General features: G+C 33.2%; 1 protein-coding gene across 1 annotated transcript in view; it reads left to right on the top strand.

Moving 5' to 3' along the window:
- The first annotated feature begins 16,174 nt into the window (after positions 1-16,174).
- Positions 16,175-19,358, top strand: part of dpy (fibrillin-like protein dumpy) — a 99,041-nt gene continuing 95,857 nt past the window's right edge. The window contains exon 1 of the mRNA XM_089698681.1: positions 16,175-16,453. The gene's annotated coding sequence lies outside the window, so the exon portion shown is untranslated. The remainder of the gene's footprint in view (positions 16,454-19,358) is intronic.

Genomic DNA, 19,358 nt, shown 5'->3' with positions numbered 1-19,358 from the left:
AAAACCTTTCTAGGTTAAATTTAAAATCGTTAAGAATATGATATCTGTTATTTTTGTACCTTGGCATCTTATAATAGAACCTTTCGGAATCACAGCAAAATGCATATGCATATACGTTTTGCTGTGATTCGGATATTATATAGGTATTTTTATTGATTGGAATAAATTGATCGTTGGCTGTAGGTCTGATTCTTCTTATTGATGCAAAATCTAAATGATCAAGCAGATATTTTATCTTGTATATTACTTATAGCAGTTGCATTTACTCCTCTTAAGTTTACAAGTAATGATCAGTGTTACTTAAAATAAGTTAAATATATGGTTGAATAAAAACATTTTGACACTCCACCGTAATCGCAATAAAATTATTCTATAATAGTTCAATATCCAATAGTTCTTAATCTACATAACACAAAATATAGCCTAGAAAAGGGGTGGTGCCTGTTAAAATATACTGTTCGACTTGTTAACATTACATTAACAGTCTCTGTACCAGAATAATAAAAATATTTAATACAAATTTTGTATGATGGTCAGGAGATCTGATGAAGGTAACAGGAAGCCGCTAGATGCAGGCCGCATGAAAATTAATGAGAGCGTCTACGTTTCAAGTTTAGTACAAGTAAAACTGACGAATATTTAAAAATATACTTTTGGACATGTATAATAAGATAATGATTATGTATTACAAGGTGTTTTAGAAACTATCAAAGAAGTGCAAGTTGAGTCTAAATGGCTTTTTTATCAGTATAGCTATTTCAGTACAATGTAAAATTTAACGATAATGTGTTAACAATAACGATTGTACATAACGTGCGTAACCTTCTTGGCAACAGATTAGCGCCGCGGGCACCAGCGCGACAGTGATGTCATCGTCCTCAAAGCACATATTATCCACGTATTCAGAATCGTTGTCTAATGTTGTTTGACCACTGGTTTCTAAGTAAGGTCATGATGTTGCTCACATTATGTGTCATCTGCATAAGAATATTCACGATATTATTTTTATAATGATATAAGCAACCAGTTTTGCAATTGCATTTTAATACTTAAAGTAATATATTAAATGAGCACATACATATGTATTGGAATATGATTATTTTTTCATGAGATAGATATAATTTTAAGTACTTATTGGTCTCGTTTTATTTGTTTTTTTTTATTATTTATGTTTTGAGATAATCTTGAGAAAAGGAATATCAAATGACGTTTAAAATATGTCTTACCAAAGTAAATATTTAGTAATTTTACCTACCAGGGTAAAATAATTATTGGTGTGCAATGTTTGATAAACTAGAAAATATCCCGAATTCTACGATTGATTTGTTTCTATTCATTGTTAAACAGCTATGTTTTTGTGTATTTTATTATTAATAATGAAAATTCACTGATTGTAATCGTTATTCTTAAAATTCTTGTTTGTAATCTAGGTATCTTCCGATTTGGCGGATGCATGTACCTATCATCTTCATCATTATGCCTGTTTACTGAATGGAACAATGTCGAGGTTGTCCGGTCAATGTTTGCGTGTTGCATGACAATATTATCTTCCACAGAACAGGTAAGATGCCCAAGCTAGTGATGTAACTTACCTATAATGCAAAGGATTCATATTCTTGCACAACATCCTGGTTATATTCTTACACTTATAATAAATTTAATTATAATTCAGATGACTTAACCACCTCATAATGATCCACGGCTGGACGTTTTTTCCTGACTTTCGTCAAGGTTGCTGATGTCATGAATTAAAGCAGTAGGTGCTGTTATTCTATAATAATTGCAATTAAAGTGGAATGAATTCTATTTTAAAATTATCTACTTAATGCAAACAACGTGTAAATTAATCAAGCCTTGGCGCGTTATTCCGATATTATAATATTTTATAAAAGTATCACAATGTTTGCTCTTAATTCGTGAAGTATCGTTAATTTAACGTCGTAGGTAAATGTTACCTCCAAAATTATAGTACCTCTCAAAAATAGGTCTTTATTTGTTTTTTACCTAATGGTATCTTACCTAACGCCAGAAACTTCTCCAATCCAAAGCTATTAGTTCCAAATTCTTATTTTATATCATCCTGAGCACTTTTTATACAAATTTTAAGAGAATTAACATCGATAAGTAATATTTTTCAGTAGGTACCTGTAAACATATAGTCAAAGTAGTTATTATTTTTTTCAAAGGAAGGCATTTTTTTGTGGTAGACTCCTTTTTGGTAGTGATAACTAAAATATTTATTTATACACATTCCAAAGTGATTGCTGGGGGCCAAATTAAAGATTGGTAACGCACCTTTGATTAAGTAATTGACTAATTAAACTTCCTTCAAAGCCTCGACATCAATTAATCATAGATGCCGTGATTGGAAGTTGCCCTTTGCTCACTTTTAAAATCTTCCAATTTAATAATACGAGATCGTAGGAGTATTTCTCATTGATATTTCTTAGGAGATTTAACCATGAGAACTATGTTTTTAAAAAAGTTTAGGTACCTACATGGAATTTCGATTTCAATGAACACAAAAATGTATGGTCCGGGAGCCAGCAGCAGATTTTATGACCAAGTTCCTCTCAAGCGGTAATTAGTAAAATGCATCAAAGTATAGTATTATGAAGCCTCGTGAACGTCAGCTGGAGCTCGGTTGGGGGGAAGAGCGGTTGTAGCCTCCCGTATCAGCTGACGGTTTTTCCACCAAGATACAGCCAGCTGACATATATATTTATCCACAGTTACATATAAGCTATCATCAGGTAAATTTTTGTTTGAGAGGAAATAACGGAAAATAAATTTTTCTTTAAATTTAACTTTCATGTTCGAGACACCAGCTGACGTATAATACACCATGTTGTAACCAGCTGACTATTTTTTTTCGTTGAGATATTGGGTTAGCTACAATTTGACAAATTTTTAGCTGAGAGGAAATGAATGAATGAATGTATTTTTTTTCCTATGTGCGTGGGAGACTACAACCGCTCACCCCCCCAACCGAGCGCCAGCTGACGTTCACGAGGCTTTATAATACTATACTCTCATGCGTCTGACGAATTATCTCTTGAGAGGAAATAGTTAACCAAATTTGCACCTGGCTCCCTAACGTTATATAATATCTAGTTGTGCATACTTAAGTAGATACTCATTGCGTGTGGGTTTTACAGTGGTTTTACATGATCTTTGTTTTTAATATGATGTCAGAATTTACTTTGTCTTGGGTGACAGCCTTGAAATTACTTGCGATTTCAGCCTTAGCACGAATAAATGAATTGTCACTTAGAGCGAGCGCCCACGAGCGAGGAAAGGTTTGTAGGTACATATGTATGGTTTTCAGTTTTCACGCATAAACTGCTGAACCGATTACAATGAAATTTAGCACACATATAGAGGATAACTTGGATTAACACATAGGATAGGTTTAGTTGCCCGGCAACTATTTTGTCTCTGTCGCTGTCTCCTCGCAAAGTTTTGAACGATGCGCACACGAAAGCGACAGCAACGCAACTTTTTCTTTAAAATTTTCTGCATTTATCAACATGGTTTTCGAAGAGACGGTTGTGGTCTGTGCTCTTGTCCCGCATAGTTCCCATTCCCGTGGGATTTCCGGGATAAAACCTATCCTATGTGTTAATCCAAGTTATCCTCTATATGTGTGCTAAATTTCATTGTAATCGGTTCAGCAGTTTATGCGTGAAAACTGAAAACCATACATATGTACCTACAAACCTTTCCTCTTTATAATATTAGTATAGATATGTAATCGTAATTGTAAAAAGTAAAGTAGTTTTTATTTAATACTTTTTAGTGTATTTTTCAACACGAATCAAACGAGCTCAACCTCGATAAAGTTGAGTCAATATATTACTAAGTTCGTATGGCCACTTTCCGATTCCATCATCAAATCAGCTCTATCTCATAATAATGTTTCATCGCTATCCAATTTACATGCGTATACAAAATTTCAGCTCAATCGGTTTCCTGAAAATGAATCAAAGTTACTTGCTACATTTCAATTAAGGGGGCGCATAAAGCAAAATAACCAATCTTCTATTAGATGATACGTGTAATATGCAAGACTAAATCTAGTTAGTTTTGGTTTTATCTGCGATAAACCACTTTTGGCGCTCTTTTTTTCTCGAGATAAACGTTTGATTTTGGTTTGTGGTTTATCGCAGATAAAACCAAAACTAAAAGTAATTACACAAAATGCTCTGACAAATATCTTGCAAATGTTTTAATATAATTGTTTATGAAAAAAAAATCATAATAAGTATTACCATGTCAAGTAGAAAACGTAAAAGTGTGAAAATTAGAGCTAACTTGGTGATTTTTTTTTATCGAGTAAATTTTAATATTTTATGTTTTTGATTAAACAGAATCGTTGAACATATCATCTAGTTTGATATATATTTTATTTTTTAGATTTGGTCTTGCATATTACACGTATCATCTAATAGAAGATTGGTTATTTTGCTTTATGCGCCCCCTTAAGTCATCGAGATCAGACAAAAATGCTCACAAAATAAAAACTACTGGGCTTATCCGAATAAATTTTATGGGACCAATCCCACACCATTCTGCATCAAACAAAAAAAGAGTCACGTAAATCGGTTCAGAAACCTCGGAGTAATCGGTGTACATACATACAAAAAATATACCGGCCGAATTGATAACCTCCTCCTTTTTTTTGAAGTCGGTTAAAACTACTGTGTACGAGAATAAATACGTTGACATAAATAGGTATTATCGCTACGCCGGTTACGCGGCAACTGGCCGGCGGCCGTCGCCTGGCAACATTTTTGTCGCCGTGCGCGCACTTGCATTGAAACCAATAGATAGGGCGACAGTTGCGTCGCGGGCTTGTCTCCGAACCCGCGGACAAAAAAGTCTCCCGGGAGTTGCGTCGCTACGTGCGCGCACTTTCATACTAGCCCATGGGTGGAGAGACAAAATAGTTGCGGAGACAAAATTGTTGCGGAGACAAAGTTGCTCGTGGGCGCTCGCTCAGGAGTTATTTGTGATAGGTAATTGTTAAAGACAAGTGACGTTTTTATGCAGCTATCTAATATATGAATAAATAACATAAGTAAAAAATGCTTACTCAATTTATTTCTATCACTAATCAGACAACATGTATTTCGATTAATTAAAATGCGAAATTTATACTAAATAAGACTGCGAAAGAATGACATCACCAAAAGGCCTCGCAGGATGACACAATCTTCGTGATTCAATCATAGCTTTTAGCAAACACCTTCTCCTAATATATACGTAGGTATATATATATATATATATATATATATATATATATATATATATATATATATATATATATATATATTATAGTTTATAATAAATACATAATCGTTTTAAAATCACGAAGATAATTTTAAAAACAGCTAGTAACTAAGTAGTTTATATTTAATCGTTAAAATTTAATATGTAATTTGTATTATTTAAATCCTCTGGCATCCTCTTTTGTTGAACAAACTGAAGTCATGCTCGATTATTATTTGGAAAACAGATAAAGAATTGTTGGCAAACGATTTGAAGAAAAAAATTTCTACTTTCTGCTTTCTATTCTAGCTCAAATATACAAGATTACATTCAAAGTAACGTCATCTATGATAAGGATGACAAGTTGATGAAAAAAAAAAATACGAGGAATACAAAACAAATTGAAATATAATTTAACACGTTCGGCCGATTCTTTTGTTCAGTCTGTTATAATGGCAGCTGACCCTGTTCTGATTTAAATTTACTCAAATTTATAATCAAAATTATTGATTGGTGGATGTTAAAATCTGAAGTAACCATTTAACATCTAAGTCTAAATTGTACTCGGGATGTACAAAAATATAAACTTAAATTCAATTTTATGATATTATTGTGGTAAACATTCATCCCTTGTAAACCCATACCATTTGTATTGGAATATCTTTATCAGTTTATGTCCATAGTTAGTTTGTTTAAAAGTTTAGCACTAACATGCAATGTTCTGTTAGCATTGTAGGCGTGGGCAAGAAAGAGTGGCCCCGTGCCATATCCGTTTGTAGATCTGTTGAAACTAACGTTATGCAATAGATTTTTTGACGGGGACTGTATATGCATACTAAAGGACCATACAATTAAAAGTAAAAACAACATAACATTTGATAAATTTTTAACACAGCTCAAAAGAAACGAGGTATAAAAAACGTACCATCTATTAACATCCACAAAAATGTAGCGCAGAAACAAATTGCATTATAAAATTTTATTTGCAGCAGCCAAGAACACTTAGGTAACTAAATATTCTCATGAAGCTGCAAGATAAAAATAAAATAATTATAACGTTTTATTTAGCTGGAGGTAGAATTGCAGAGTTGCGATACGAATTGAATGCATTCATTGAAATTAAAGCCCAGGAATGTTACTTTGTTCTTTACAATAGTCAGCCTTCGATGCCGATGTGTTCTGAGTTCTGACAGTGGAATTAAATTGAATGTGAAATGCACTCGCTTCCCGCGTATAACATACGTATATTATACAAACCAAAGATACCTTTGAGTGCACCTACTGACACGCCAGAGCCGGTTTTTAGAACCTTAAGCAAAGATATCTGAATGTGAAATAAATCATGCAAAAAGTTAAAAAGTTATCGTAAAATCGTAATGTAATAAGTTAAAAAAATGCCGATATTTAAAGCTATATGTTCATATAACAAAGTCGCTGCATAATGTATTCGGCTCTGAAAAACTCTCGTCGAATATTAAGCAAAACCAGTTGAATCCATGACATCATCTTCCTGTGCAGCCAATAGTCGTTAATATTATGAACGTAATATTTGAAGACAAGTCCGTTTTAGCTTTAGTTACACATAAATATTTTACGATTAGTAATGATATAATATCGATACATTAACCCATAACCTATAGCTTTTCGAACATAAAATTTTATTTTCACATAAAAGTTTCATAACTCTCATGTTTTGAAATTAATTATGTCTTCAGTTTTAGCCAGTTTTAGTACACGCATACACGTTATTTATATAATCCTAGACCGTTTTTAACCGACTTCAAGTATAATTGTTTAACACAGTCAATTATTTATACCTAGACACAAAAAATCAGAGTTTAAGAACTTTTACTTTCTTATATGAAAAGGAATGAGAGCAAATCACTACTAAATTCTACTATGAATTATTAACCTCAGCAATTACTTGTAAATGTTTAGTTAGAGACTTCTCATTTTTCGCATATATAATTTAAAACCAGCGTGACATTCTTTAATCTCGATGCAATTATCTTGGTTGAGTTTTATTCTGTGGTAGAGTCTGAAAAGATGAAACGCTACAACACAATACGCTTTTATTTCATTCAACTTAAAATGCATAGCCTGGTGCTATTGATAAAAAAACATCAATTTTTAAACAATAAACTATAAAAAAGTATCGTGGACCTTATAGTTAATTATAGTTTAAATCAAGTCGCAGGAGATATCGTACAAACCCAATGCTCTCTAAGCTCTAAGCTTTGATAATGATCTCTGACAGAACATTTTTACAATGTTTATGTTAAATTGGGACAAAGAGAAGTCGGCCCGTAGTAGTCAGTTGAAGGCTAAGGCTCTATATTACGTGCTCTCTTTCTGCACATTATGCGACTATACCGCAAACACTTCAGACATAATATTAAAATTTTCAGGTATTTCATCAACTTAACTAATATTCATCGGTGAATTTATAAGGATATGGTCCTTATAAATTGATAACTCGTGATTAGCACTAGAACAAATAAATAATTTGATCAATACGGTAGAAAATAACGAAAAAGCATTGTAGTTAATTAATAGTAGATAAGTATTAGCAATTTGTTGACAAATAATGATTTTATATTGCCTTCAAACAAACACAACAGCTTACAAGTAACATAATAATTAATATCAACGAAAATAAACTGACTATTAACTAAATTCAAATAACAATAAAATTGCTTTGTAATACATTTTACAAAATAATGTAGACGAAAATAATCACATGGAACAGAAAAGATTATTTCCAAGAAAGTTCATCATCTAAATTGGATAGTATTATTGGTTCTCAGTCTGTGGTAAAAAACCATTTAAAACGGTTCGATAAAAGAAACACGACAAAAATATAATTTTATGAATAAGGTCTTAAATTTCAGATAGCTCCACGTTTTATGGGGTTAAAAGGACGTCCATTTCATTTCGGCTAAGTCGAATCTTCTACATTGATTTTCCCGGTTGTAATTTGCCACGGTGTGCAGATAGAAATATAAGATACTAGCGGTCCGCCCCGGCTTCACCCGTGGTGCCTACATGTTTTAACTATCCTATCTCTCAAGTTGGATCGAACTGCACATGGTGTGCGAATTTTATTATAATCGGTGAAGTGGTTTAGGAGTCCATTGAGGACAAACATTGTGACACGAGATTTATATATATTAAGATAAGATTTATGGAGATTTTTGTATAATTATTTTTACTATGATCGCAATTAAAAAAAAAATGTAAAGTCCACAACGTTCCACAGATAAACAAGATGGCGCAGAATGACCGGGGACTCGTTTGAGGGACGGGGGTGGACGGGATAGGACCGGCTACATCGTATCGCCTGGCCCTGAGCACGGCCTCTATTTTTAGCGCTGTGTCACCGTTCGCTATATGTCTGAATCCTGCTCATGTAGGGGGAGTCCGGGAGACTTGAACCGCTTTTTACTAAAAACTCTATAAAATCTGATTAGTGACCTTGAGAGCTTTAAGATCTATACCATATGGAAGCCTTATTATCTGGCTAAGATTTTATAACATTTTGAAAATAAAAATTGCAAGGAAAAGACAGTAAACTAAGTTTTAATGAAAAATGAGTTTTGATTCAAGTCTCCCCAACCGGCGGGACACTTGCCCATAAGGTGAGGGACACTTGCCCATACCTTTTTAGAGAGGAGAAATGAAGCAAATAAAGCATATTACACACATTATTTATATATTATTTAGACACGTTTAACAATAACTAGAATATTCATAATCACCTTCTAATCAAATTAGTGAAAATAATTATCCAAATGTTTTCAGAGCAACTGCATAACATAACATTCGCTTTTATTATTAATTAAATACTCGTTTTGAGGTATCTACTGCTATATAAATCTACAAAACTAATTTAAAGACATTTTTTTACTATAAACTAAGAAAAGCTATTAGTCTCAAAGATTAAATGTGGCACATGCAAAATCAACATAGGTTTAATAAGTGGAACTATAATTCAATGAAATTGGCGTAGTCGAATGCTAGTTGCATTGCTTGTTTTCTGGTTAAGCCATAGTGCATTTTACTGCAGGTCAATAAGTAACGAACGAGCAATGTCTCTTTATTTACATTGAAAATCTGGGAGCATTTGTATTGGCTCCCCTTGTCTTGCAAAGGTGTTAACTTTTGTTCACCTAACAGGTAATACCGTCGTAAAATGGTTCTGTCTATCCCATTGAAATTTGACGAATAGATTTGCCACTCTTTATTTCTCTGTCTGCACTTTCAATCTCAGACTAAGTAAACGGTTTCCTGTGACGACTATCTTCCTTAGGCTTATACTGAAATGGCATTCTCTTTCTGAAACAAAACAAAAACTAACTTAAATAGTGCACAAACTGCAAAGGGAGAGTTGAACCACTGCTTAAGTCTCCCGACTGCAGACTGGTTCAACTCTCCCACACCCGACTCAAGGCCATATCTTGATTTTTTCCAACAAATCCACTATCACCTGGAGAACAACACTGAACGTACGACAAAATATGATAATCTAGTAATGCAATAACGTAGGTGTTTGATACATACCTTCAGAAATGCGTGCATAGCAATTAAAACAACAGATCCAAAAAAATTCACTCCGCGACGATGAAAACACTTTTTCGTAACTCACGGTCGAACGCGTCTGTTATCACCCAAAATTTCGAGTTGCTTGTGATTGGCAGATTATGCGCGTTCATTTGTTTGCTACTTGGCGTAATTTGGCGCCTAATTTAAAAAGTTATTGAAAGTGGTTCAACTCTCCCACCTGGGCAAGTCTCCCGGACTCCCCCTAAGTGAAATCCTGCATGGTTGGCGGGGAAAGAAACAATGCGTTAAGCATGAAAAATTGCAAAATACTGAAACCGATTGGATTGTTCGCCGACAGCTCATTAAAACAATTGGGAGAGCGTATTTGTGGACGTTGCTTGAATATGTACAGTGTAGTAATGAGAAGATAACAAAAGCTTTTCAATATAACTCTCTCTTTGAGAAAATATTCTTATTTTTTAAACACGCGCAGAATATTTGATTCTCAAAATTATTGGTCTTTAACTTTCCCCAGGCTACATTAAAGTATCTGTGAATTTGGTAATCATCATGGCCCATTTGTTATGGCACTAAATATTTTAAAATTAAAATCACGTTCCTCTGTCTAGGTAACAGTACGTGGTCGTCATGATGTCATTGGCATGCGATAAGTACTGTCCTACAATATGACGCGGGTTATGTAAGTAGCGGTATAATCATTGAAATACTTTTACGACGGTTTTTCAATATATTTACGTTATTAAAAAAAAAGTTCATGCATGCAAGTAAAAGGAAATAGTGGAAGCAGTATTTTTTATATTGAAATCTAATGGTGCAATTGGATAACTTTTACCGTATCATATATTTGTAGGGAAATAATATTTTTGTTAACAAAAATATGTAAGTAAGTACCTACATAAAAAATATAATTTACTATCGGTTCGGTAAGCAGATTCTATAGAGAAGAACAGGCAATTATCAACACAGTAGTTGCTCTTTTAAAATCATACCTATTAATGTTACAATCCTTCAACCAGAGTCTTGTGGTTATTAAGCGAGAATATTCTTCTATAATTTCAATGAGAATAACAGTACAGTTTGTAAAGCCAACAATGTTCACTTTCAATTATTTGTCAATGAGCAATGTATCTTTGAGTTTCTTTTTCCCGCCTACACTGCTACCTCATTTGTATGTCAGCTGGTGATATTGGCTGTTGGCGCTCTATAACCTGCTGCGACCCACGCGGCCGTCGCTCTGTGAGGACTGAGGACTCAACCCACGACATAACGCAATCCGGTTACTTTTTGTGCAATCGATACATATTTGCCAATGTAACTACACTGTGTATTAGGACTCATAAAACGGTGTGTTATGAGTCCTAATACACAGTGTAGTTACATTGGCAAATATGTATCGATTGTGATATTTGTGATATTTAAAATAAAGCTTCTAAATTACCACCAGTATGCTTTAAAACTTATTTCTCAGCCGTCAAAAGAGCGTAGGCGAAACTGGAATTAAAATCATTAAAATTATTAATTTGCTTTTGAATTTAACACAGTAAAGTAATTAACAAGTTTCCTATTTTATAAAAACACCTACGTTTATTCTGATTCATAAGACACTCGCTATTTTCAAAGGCAATGGCGAATAAAATAATTCCGGTTGTTTGTATTTTCCAGATTCATCCAATCAGAGAACAGCGGCTCGCCTTGATATTTGAATGTGTTTCTTTTTAAATGTCACATAATAGTGTCATACGGACCAATGACTGTATCGATGTATTACAACATACGGAGAAAGTTTTAACTCGTCTGGCGAAATCACTCCCACAAGCGCTGCGCTGTGCCAAATCTTCGAAAAAGTAACCCTCACTTATATGGTATCTTAAATCGCGAGAACAGTAAAAGTTGTTTTTGCTCGCTTATTCATTTGAGAAGGACAAGTTTAATACTTTTCATTGAATTCAATTGTATCACTTACTATACTTTTGTTTTGAAAATGAATGAATAATATATAAAGCCTTAAGTAATATGATGTTTATATGACCTTTCCTTGATTATGCGACGTGTTAGCATGAATCGGTAATCAAATAGGTAAAATTAATATTGGTTGATGACTTCACACTTTGCATATATTTAAAAAGCGTTTTAATGAAATACTGGTGGTACTTAGATATTATATTCATATATTATGCTATTTTTAATATTTGTGGTGATATGCGATCGAGATGTAAATTATTATAAGAATAAAATCTCATTAATAAAATAAAATGAAGCTATTAAAACATAAATCTCATAAAGAAATCTAGCGATACAATAAATTTTATTTTTTATAATTTTTTATATTATTTATAGTATGTAATTTTTGGAAAAATTCCTACATTTAAATCAAACTATTTAACTCTACCGTATTTATTTTATGTAGGGACCTAATTTTTTGAATAAAAATTTAAAATACACCAAAACACAAACTCATCCATACTAATAAAAAGTTCCAATATTACAAAACTATAAATATAAACGCCATAAAACAAAATGTACTTTGTAGTTAAAAAGTAAACTCTACATTCTATTATTACGATCGAAAATATTTCAACTAAATTGTATCCAGCACTAAATGTGAATCTATGACATTAAGCGTTTGCATGCTTTGCATTATCTTGTTATTTGATATAACGTATATTATATATGCTTCAACCTTGCACGGCGACGGCCCCTGATTATGGTGGCAAGCCGACCGTGACACTGGTGTGGGTCATGATAATGACGTCTTCATCCGGGCTTAGGAATTTATTGCAACCTATTCTTATGATATCTTACAACTAAGAACAACGAGTGTTGACAAAAGTTTACAAAAGTAAAACCTATTCAAAGAGAAGTTCAGATAATTTATTGGAATGTGTTTGTAGAGTTCACAAAAAGTAATTTATTTATTTTTGCTACATAATTATATACTAGTTTTGCCTGCTAAAGCACTTAGTTATGACAACAACGCGACGATTAACAGGTTTAATTTATGCGGCCTATCTTTGACTAGAATTGTGTTTAAGATAAAAAATTTAAATAAAACTCTATATTTTTCAGTGTTCGCTTTAGAAAATCTAAATTTTTTTTGAGATTTATCAATTGGCTCGATAGAGATTTAAATTTTTTGTAGTTATATTTATATCATCATATAAATTATTGTTAATGTATGAAAAAAATGTTTTATATAATTTCCTATTGTATTTTGTAATTACATTAAAGACATAGTATAAAACAAAGTCGCTTTCCCTGTCCCTATGTCCCTATGTCCCTTTGTACGCTTAAATCTTTGAAACTACGCAACGGATTTTGATGCGGTTTTTTTTAATAGATAGAGTGATTCAAGAGGAAGGTTTATATGTATAATAAGATCCATTAAGTAGTGGAGAAGTACTGTTATTTTTGAGGTTTCTAATGTGATGTCGTAAAAAATTACATTTATTCCGCTTACATTGCAAACGCAGGCTGAACCCTACGAGTTTTATCAAAATAATGTACTAAGTATTATACACATTGAAAAGGTCTACAGAAAAGTCCGCGATGGTATATGTCTATCTCTTATGGATAACCCACAATAACTTTTTTTTGTCATTTACTTTTTACGACAAATAATGGCTAATTTTCGAAGCGATTTTAACCAATACAGCATTAATCCTTAACCAATTAAATACCATGGATACATTGTTCATTTAATATAGATCTATATGGCCCATTACACCGTATGATTTAAGTGAATATTTTCGAAGATATTACAGATTTAAAAATTGCGGGACGTAGCGTTTGCGGCCGCCCGGCTATGTATTTTATACCCGTGCGATGCCGGAGCGGGCCGCTATATTTTTATACCTATACAACGTTCACAATTTTTCTGTAGTGTATTTAGTATCAGCATTGCACCCGTGCGAAGCCGGGGCGGGTCGCTAGTTAAAGATAAAGCTCAAGGATAATCTGTTATTGTTTCAACAAAAATAATTACTTTGGATATGAACGTATTTTAATTTGGAATGAAGCTACTATTCGAGTTTCTTGTTAGTTATTCTCGGTAGAACCTGCATTCCCAACAAACAGTTGATTAAAAAACTTGATTATTCCAAAAATTCTTCATAAATTCACTTGTGCAAAACAAGTTTAGTTAGAGTGGAAGACAATAATCTACCATTACCATTATATCTCAACATTCTGTATTATCCTTTAAATCGTGGTATTCACAATGGTTATCTTGGAATTTTTACTTCAGAACAATTTCCATCTCATTTTAGTAATTTAAATTACGTATGTATTTAAATTTCTGACGGGGATATTAAATATACATATTTTATAAAAGTTTTTAACATATAAGTAGTAAGTAAATTATTATTGGTACCTAATACCGACCATTTTGGTAGATTGTTTATATACCTGCTAAAATACATGATATGACATTTACTTGTATAAACTGAAAAATTTATATATTATCTTAAAAATGTTATTTGTGAAGAATAAATATTTTAATATTACAGCGTAGCCACTTAACCTCGATTTCAGAATATTGCCATACAGCATTATACAATATTACGCAACCAATGTCCTGGAAACTTGATGCATGTAAGCTTGAACATTTTTATTAAACAGGTCCAATATTGTTTTCGAGATTTCGTACAAGTACATAGTTCTGTGAGATTGCCCTCCAAGCGTTAGCACCGTGACCGTTAGCCGGTCACCGCTACTCCGAGTACCGAGCAACCTTAGTACAAATGACATCCGTTCAGCCTCTAGAATATACGAATATTATATTGTATATGTGTCTCATTTTCATACAATATTCAAGAACAGAGACGATGAGACGACTTAAAATATGCTATAATTAGTATACATTCATCACATATCTCTCATGAATTTTAAGTATTATAGCGGTAATTGAGAAACTCACAATCGGGCTGTAGTTTTGGCATTTGTGTCACTTTCTTTAGAAGAAGATACATATAATTTAAAAAATACAGTATTGTCAATTTTATTATGTATACCATAAAAATACATATATAATTTAATTAAGTGCAGAAGGCGCAACAGAACATGGAAAAAGTTGGGAAGGAGTTGTGTATATTTACGATTTATAGATAAATTTATAGGTAACTATTATTTATACTTCTTAACGCATTATGTACTACTATACACACATATATACATGATTATTAAGTATATAATTTAAGTATATATTCGTTATATAAACATACATAAAATTGAAGTTTAAATGCTAATATTTAAAAACAAGTTTAGGTCGACCATGTTTTAAATTATAATGTTAGGATTTTTTTTAATTATACTGCCTATTTAGTTGAAGGCCATTAGGCAAATATTTATAAAATAAATAAAAAGCTCAAAATATATCTTTTTTTCATACAATTTAAGCCACACTAGCCTTGGATTCTTTCATGAATAATATGGGTCGCGCGCGTTGATGTCTTCCATATGGGATAATTACATCGAATTTTTTAGACATTCCTATTACATTTTTATTGGACTCTTAGGCTATACCTTAATTTATACATACATAAAAGCTTAAATTTTACCAAAATATCTAGTTATTCTAAAAATACATTATCAGTCTTTTCAATTCAGCATTCTTACCGACTTTGATTATAATAATAAAATAAAATCACATTTAGATGCCATCACCGTAGATGTTTTTGTAGCTATAAAACAACTATTTCTCTTAAAAATTGTCTTAATTATTAATAAACAATTAAAAAAACATTTTCTTTGTCATTGTTGACATGACAATTAGGTAAATCCGTGGAAATTTTTCAAATTTAAATATTACTTTGTCTTTTGTTGATGATATAATTACCGGTCCTGGCATGATGTTCTAAATTATACAGATTTTTAAATGGTTACTCTCTCTGGAGATAGGCTTGATATGTATAGGAGCCTATCTGTTATCAGCCTATAGGCTCAGTTATGTTTATATGTATAAAGTAGGTAAACAAAAGAAGTTTCGAACTTGACTCTCTAAATATTGAATTCAAAACAACAGGTTATTGGATAATAATGGATGCTTTCTATCGAGTTTTGGGGAAAGAGTGAAAGACTGGACCTCCAAGTAAAAAAAAAAAATTAAAATCGTTGACCGGTCGTCCGGTTTGGTTATCATCGTGCAGTTTCTTGCAGTTTTTTTTATCTGATGAAGAATCCGGCTATGTAAAGCTTTGCCGACGCGCTTGCGCCTTGCAGGAGGGTGGAGGCTGCGAGGCAGCGGGGCGGGCGGCGCGGGCGGAGCGGGTGCGGGCGCGGGTGAGGGGGCGCGGGGCGCGGTGCGTGCGCGCCACAGCCTGCACCACACACAGTCTCACAACGACCAGCGCGCCGTTCGTGCACGCTAACTGACGTGCGTCGCTACTACATTCCGTTTGTGTATCCGTTCAAATCCGCTCCAAACGAGGAGTGTAGGTGAAGTGTGGTGATGGTGTCTTTTTAGTTATACAATAGGATTGTGTATATCTACAAAATACCCGTTAGAGGTTCGTGGACTCTCCTCGGAGAATTTGGTGTTCACCTAGCGAGGGAAGGTGATCGCATATTCCGGAAGGAATGAGCCCCGTAAACCACTACTTCCATACTCACCGATGATCTCAAGGTTGGTATTAAACTCAACGTACCGTGGCGTAACTTCTCACGGTCCCACAATTGCCCGCATTCTCCTTTCTGTTCTTATTACAATAACATTTCTTAAGTACCTATTTACGCTCAAGCAAACGTTCGCTATACTGTTATTCCATCATAAATATTTATAACTGTAGCTCACTAACACTTAAAATAACCTCCTAAATTCATATTGGATTTTTGGTATCTGGCTGTCCTTTCAAAAGTTTTTCACGTCTGTCAAGTTTGAAAGTAAACACTTCCTATTTTTATAAGAAGTAGGTATTTCTCAGAGATGTTTTGTTGATTTTAGAGTATAGGTATAATATATTTTAAGAGCTCTATACTCTACATTAGAAAGTCCGCAGTAGTACTCTATGCTGACATGAGGTTAAATATCAAAAGTTATTGAAAGTATTAACTCTTGTTACATATTACAAACCAGGGCGGTTTCACTAGGTGGCGCTATCTGCTTATGTAAGCTGGACCTGAACTAGCTCCTTCATCTCCATATAAAGGCGGGCGATTTCCTTAACGGATCCGACGTAGATCGTGATTAATTAACATGATGTAATCACATTTAATTTTTTAACGTTTAGGTTAAAACTGTCAATATAGAGTGACTCTAATGACTCTACAATTGAATGAGAACTATTTCTCATTAAAAATCGTGAATAATCGTAAATCATTAAAAAAACTCCCCCACCAAACACAAACAACTTATAAATACACGAAACTTTCTCCCGCGAATTGTTAAACTCTGGAACGACCTACCACCTGCAGTATTCCCCAATTCTTATAACGTGGAGACCTTCAAAAAAAGTACCTTTTAACACCTAAAAAACTGGCAGCTAGCTAAGGCTCCTTCAAATCAACCCTTATGATATATCCCTCTCTTTTTTTCCTTTCCTGAGGACAGCAACACATCCCCTTCCCAGTGGAGTGGATGTTTATGGGCGGCGTGTATCGCTCAACACCAGGCGACACGTCTGCTCGTTTGCTAACCTAAAGCATAAAAAAATGGCGATCCCTTCTATACCTCTATATAACGAAAAAATCAATTTAACTAATTTAGAAACGACTTCTTTAAAAGATCCATTTAGACATGTTCTAAGATGACCCAGTTCAATCCTAATAAATAATGTGACAAATAAATATGGTAACAGTTACCAACAATATTTTACAGCGTAGTGAAAAAATACGTTTCCAATATAATATTCAGGCATACGCAATTATCTTAAATGTCCTTTTTAGAGTTCCGAACCTCAAAAGGAATAAACGGAACCATTATAGGATCACTTTGCTGTCCATCCGTCTGTCCATCCGTCTATGTATCTGTCTGTCAAGACCCTTTTTCTCAGGAATGCGTTCAAGGGGGGGTATCAAGCTGAAATTTATATTGAATATCCAATTTGGTCCCTTGAAGCTGTGAAAAAATCAAACTTATTTGCTTGCGCTATCAAAAGAACAACCGATAATGCTGCAAATTTTCGCTATTTTCGACATTCGCAAGGGAATCAAAAGTACTTCCCATGTAATGTGTACCTCTATATTTAATTGGCAAAATTTTCTGACATGTAAATAACAATTAAAACGTTACCATATTGATTCATCTTATCAATGACAGCCCTTGCACAATTGCTTTAACACTAGTTCCTTTTTCAAGGTTAGTTTGTCTGAATACAAAGTGCTCTTACAAAATACATAAGATACCATGATCTTAATTGTACGACGAAGAATTTCAAGATATTATAATATTATTTTTTTAATTGCACATGCAACTCACTCCAAAAATGCACATGACTACTACTACGATAACTTATATGGTCATTATATTCTAATTTCTTTAAAACGTACTTGACTCATATTTTACACGTGAAAAAATTGTTGATAAGCAAACAAATAACACGTCATAGTCAAGTAGTTAAGGTAAATTCAATTTTCGAGTTTGAAGATGAGCATAATCGATTTGCAATGGTACAAGGTCTATTAGAATTTTGAAATGGTTATTGGATGTTCGATGTTCATTGAACGGGCTTCGTTTTAAGGTTGCTTAATTCCCACCTATTTTTTTGTCTTTGGTTTAAATACACAGTACATTTTATATTTTATTTCACTTTGGTTCCGTAATTTGATTTTTTGTAATATAACATAACATTACAGCTCATCGTTAGATCAAATTCATAATAATATGTACAAACATAACCCTCCTTCAAAAGTACTGCAAATAAATAACCAATTATTAAACCAGTGAGATCGTTCTATGTGGCCATCTCTACTGAAATATATATAAAATACTAATAGAGACGTTTGGATAACTTCTTAATAAAATAACTTATCTATTATGTATAATAAACATCAATCATTCTTTATAATTTCATATAATAATATCCCACCAAAAACATTTTCATGTAAAATGTTGCCAAGACGAACCCATATGACTCGCACTGTCAAAAAGTTATCAGATCTCATGTAGAGCCAAGCTTCTAACACTACACGCCCTAACTCTACAAGGCCTAACTTCACAAACTCTACACCTTAGTCAAAATATGTGGCTTGGCCATTTCGCTACATTCACATCGGCGTAAGGTGAAAAATTAATTCACTGTTCATTACTTTTGTGTTATACAATAGTTCTTGTAGTAACGAACGGCCAAGCCACATATTTTGACTAAGGTACATAGAGTTTGTGAAGTTAGGCCTTGTAGAGTTAGGGCGTGTAGTGTTAGAAGCTTGGCTCTACATGAGATCTGATAACTTTTTGACAGTGCGAGTCATATGGGTTCGTCTTGGCAACATTTTACATGAAAATGTTTTTGGTGGGATTTCATTTCTTTTTGTAGGTTGTTTGTAACAATTTTTTTTTAACAAGGAATACCTATACATATATATATATCTAG

This window comes from Colias philodice, chromosome 9, assembly GCF_061535455.1.
Source record: "Colias philodice isolate Cphi_HAF_F1 chromosome 9, ilColPhil1 Martin Lab GWU primary, whole genome shotgun sequence".
Taxonomy (NCBI): domain Eukaryota; kingdom Metazoa; phylum Arthropoda; class Insecta; order Lepidoptera; family Pieridae; genus Colias; species Colias philodice.
Note: the sequence above shows the minus strand (reverse complement) of the source record. Positions and strands in the feature narration are given on the sequence as shown.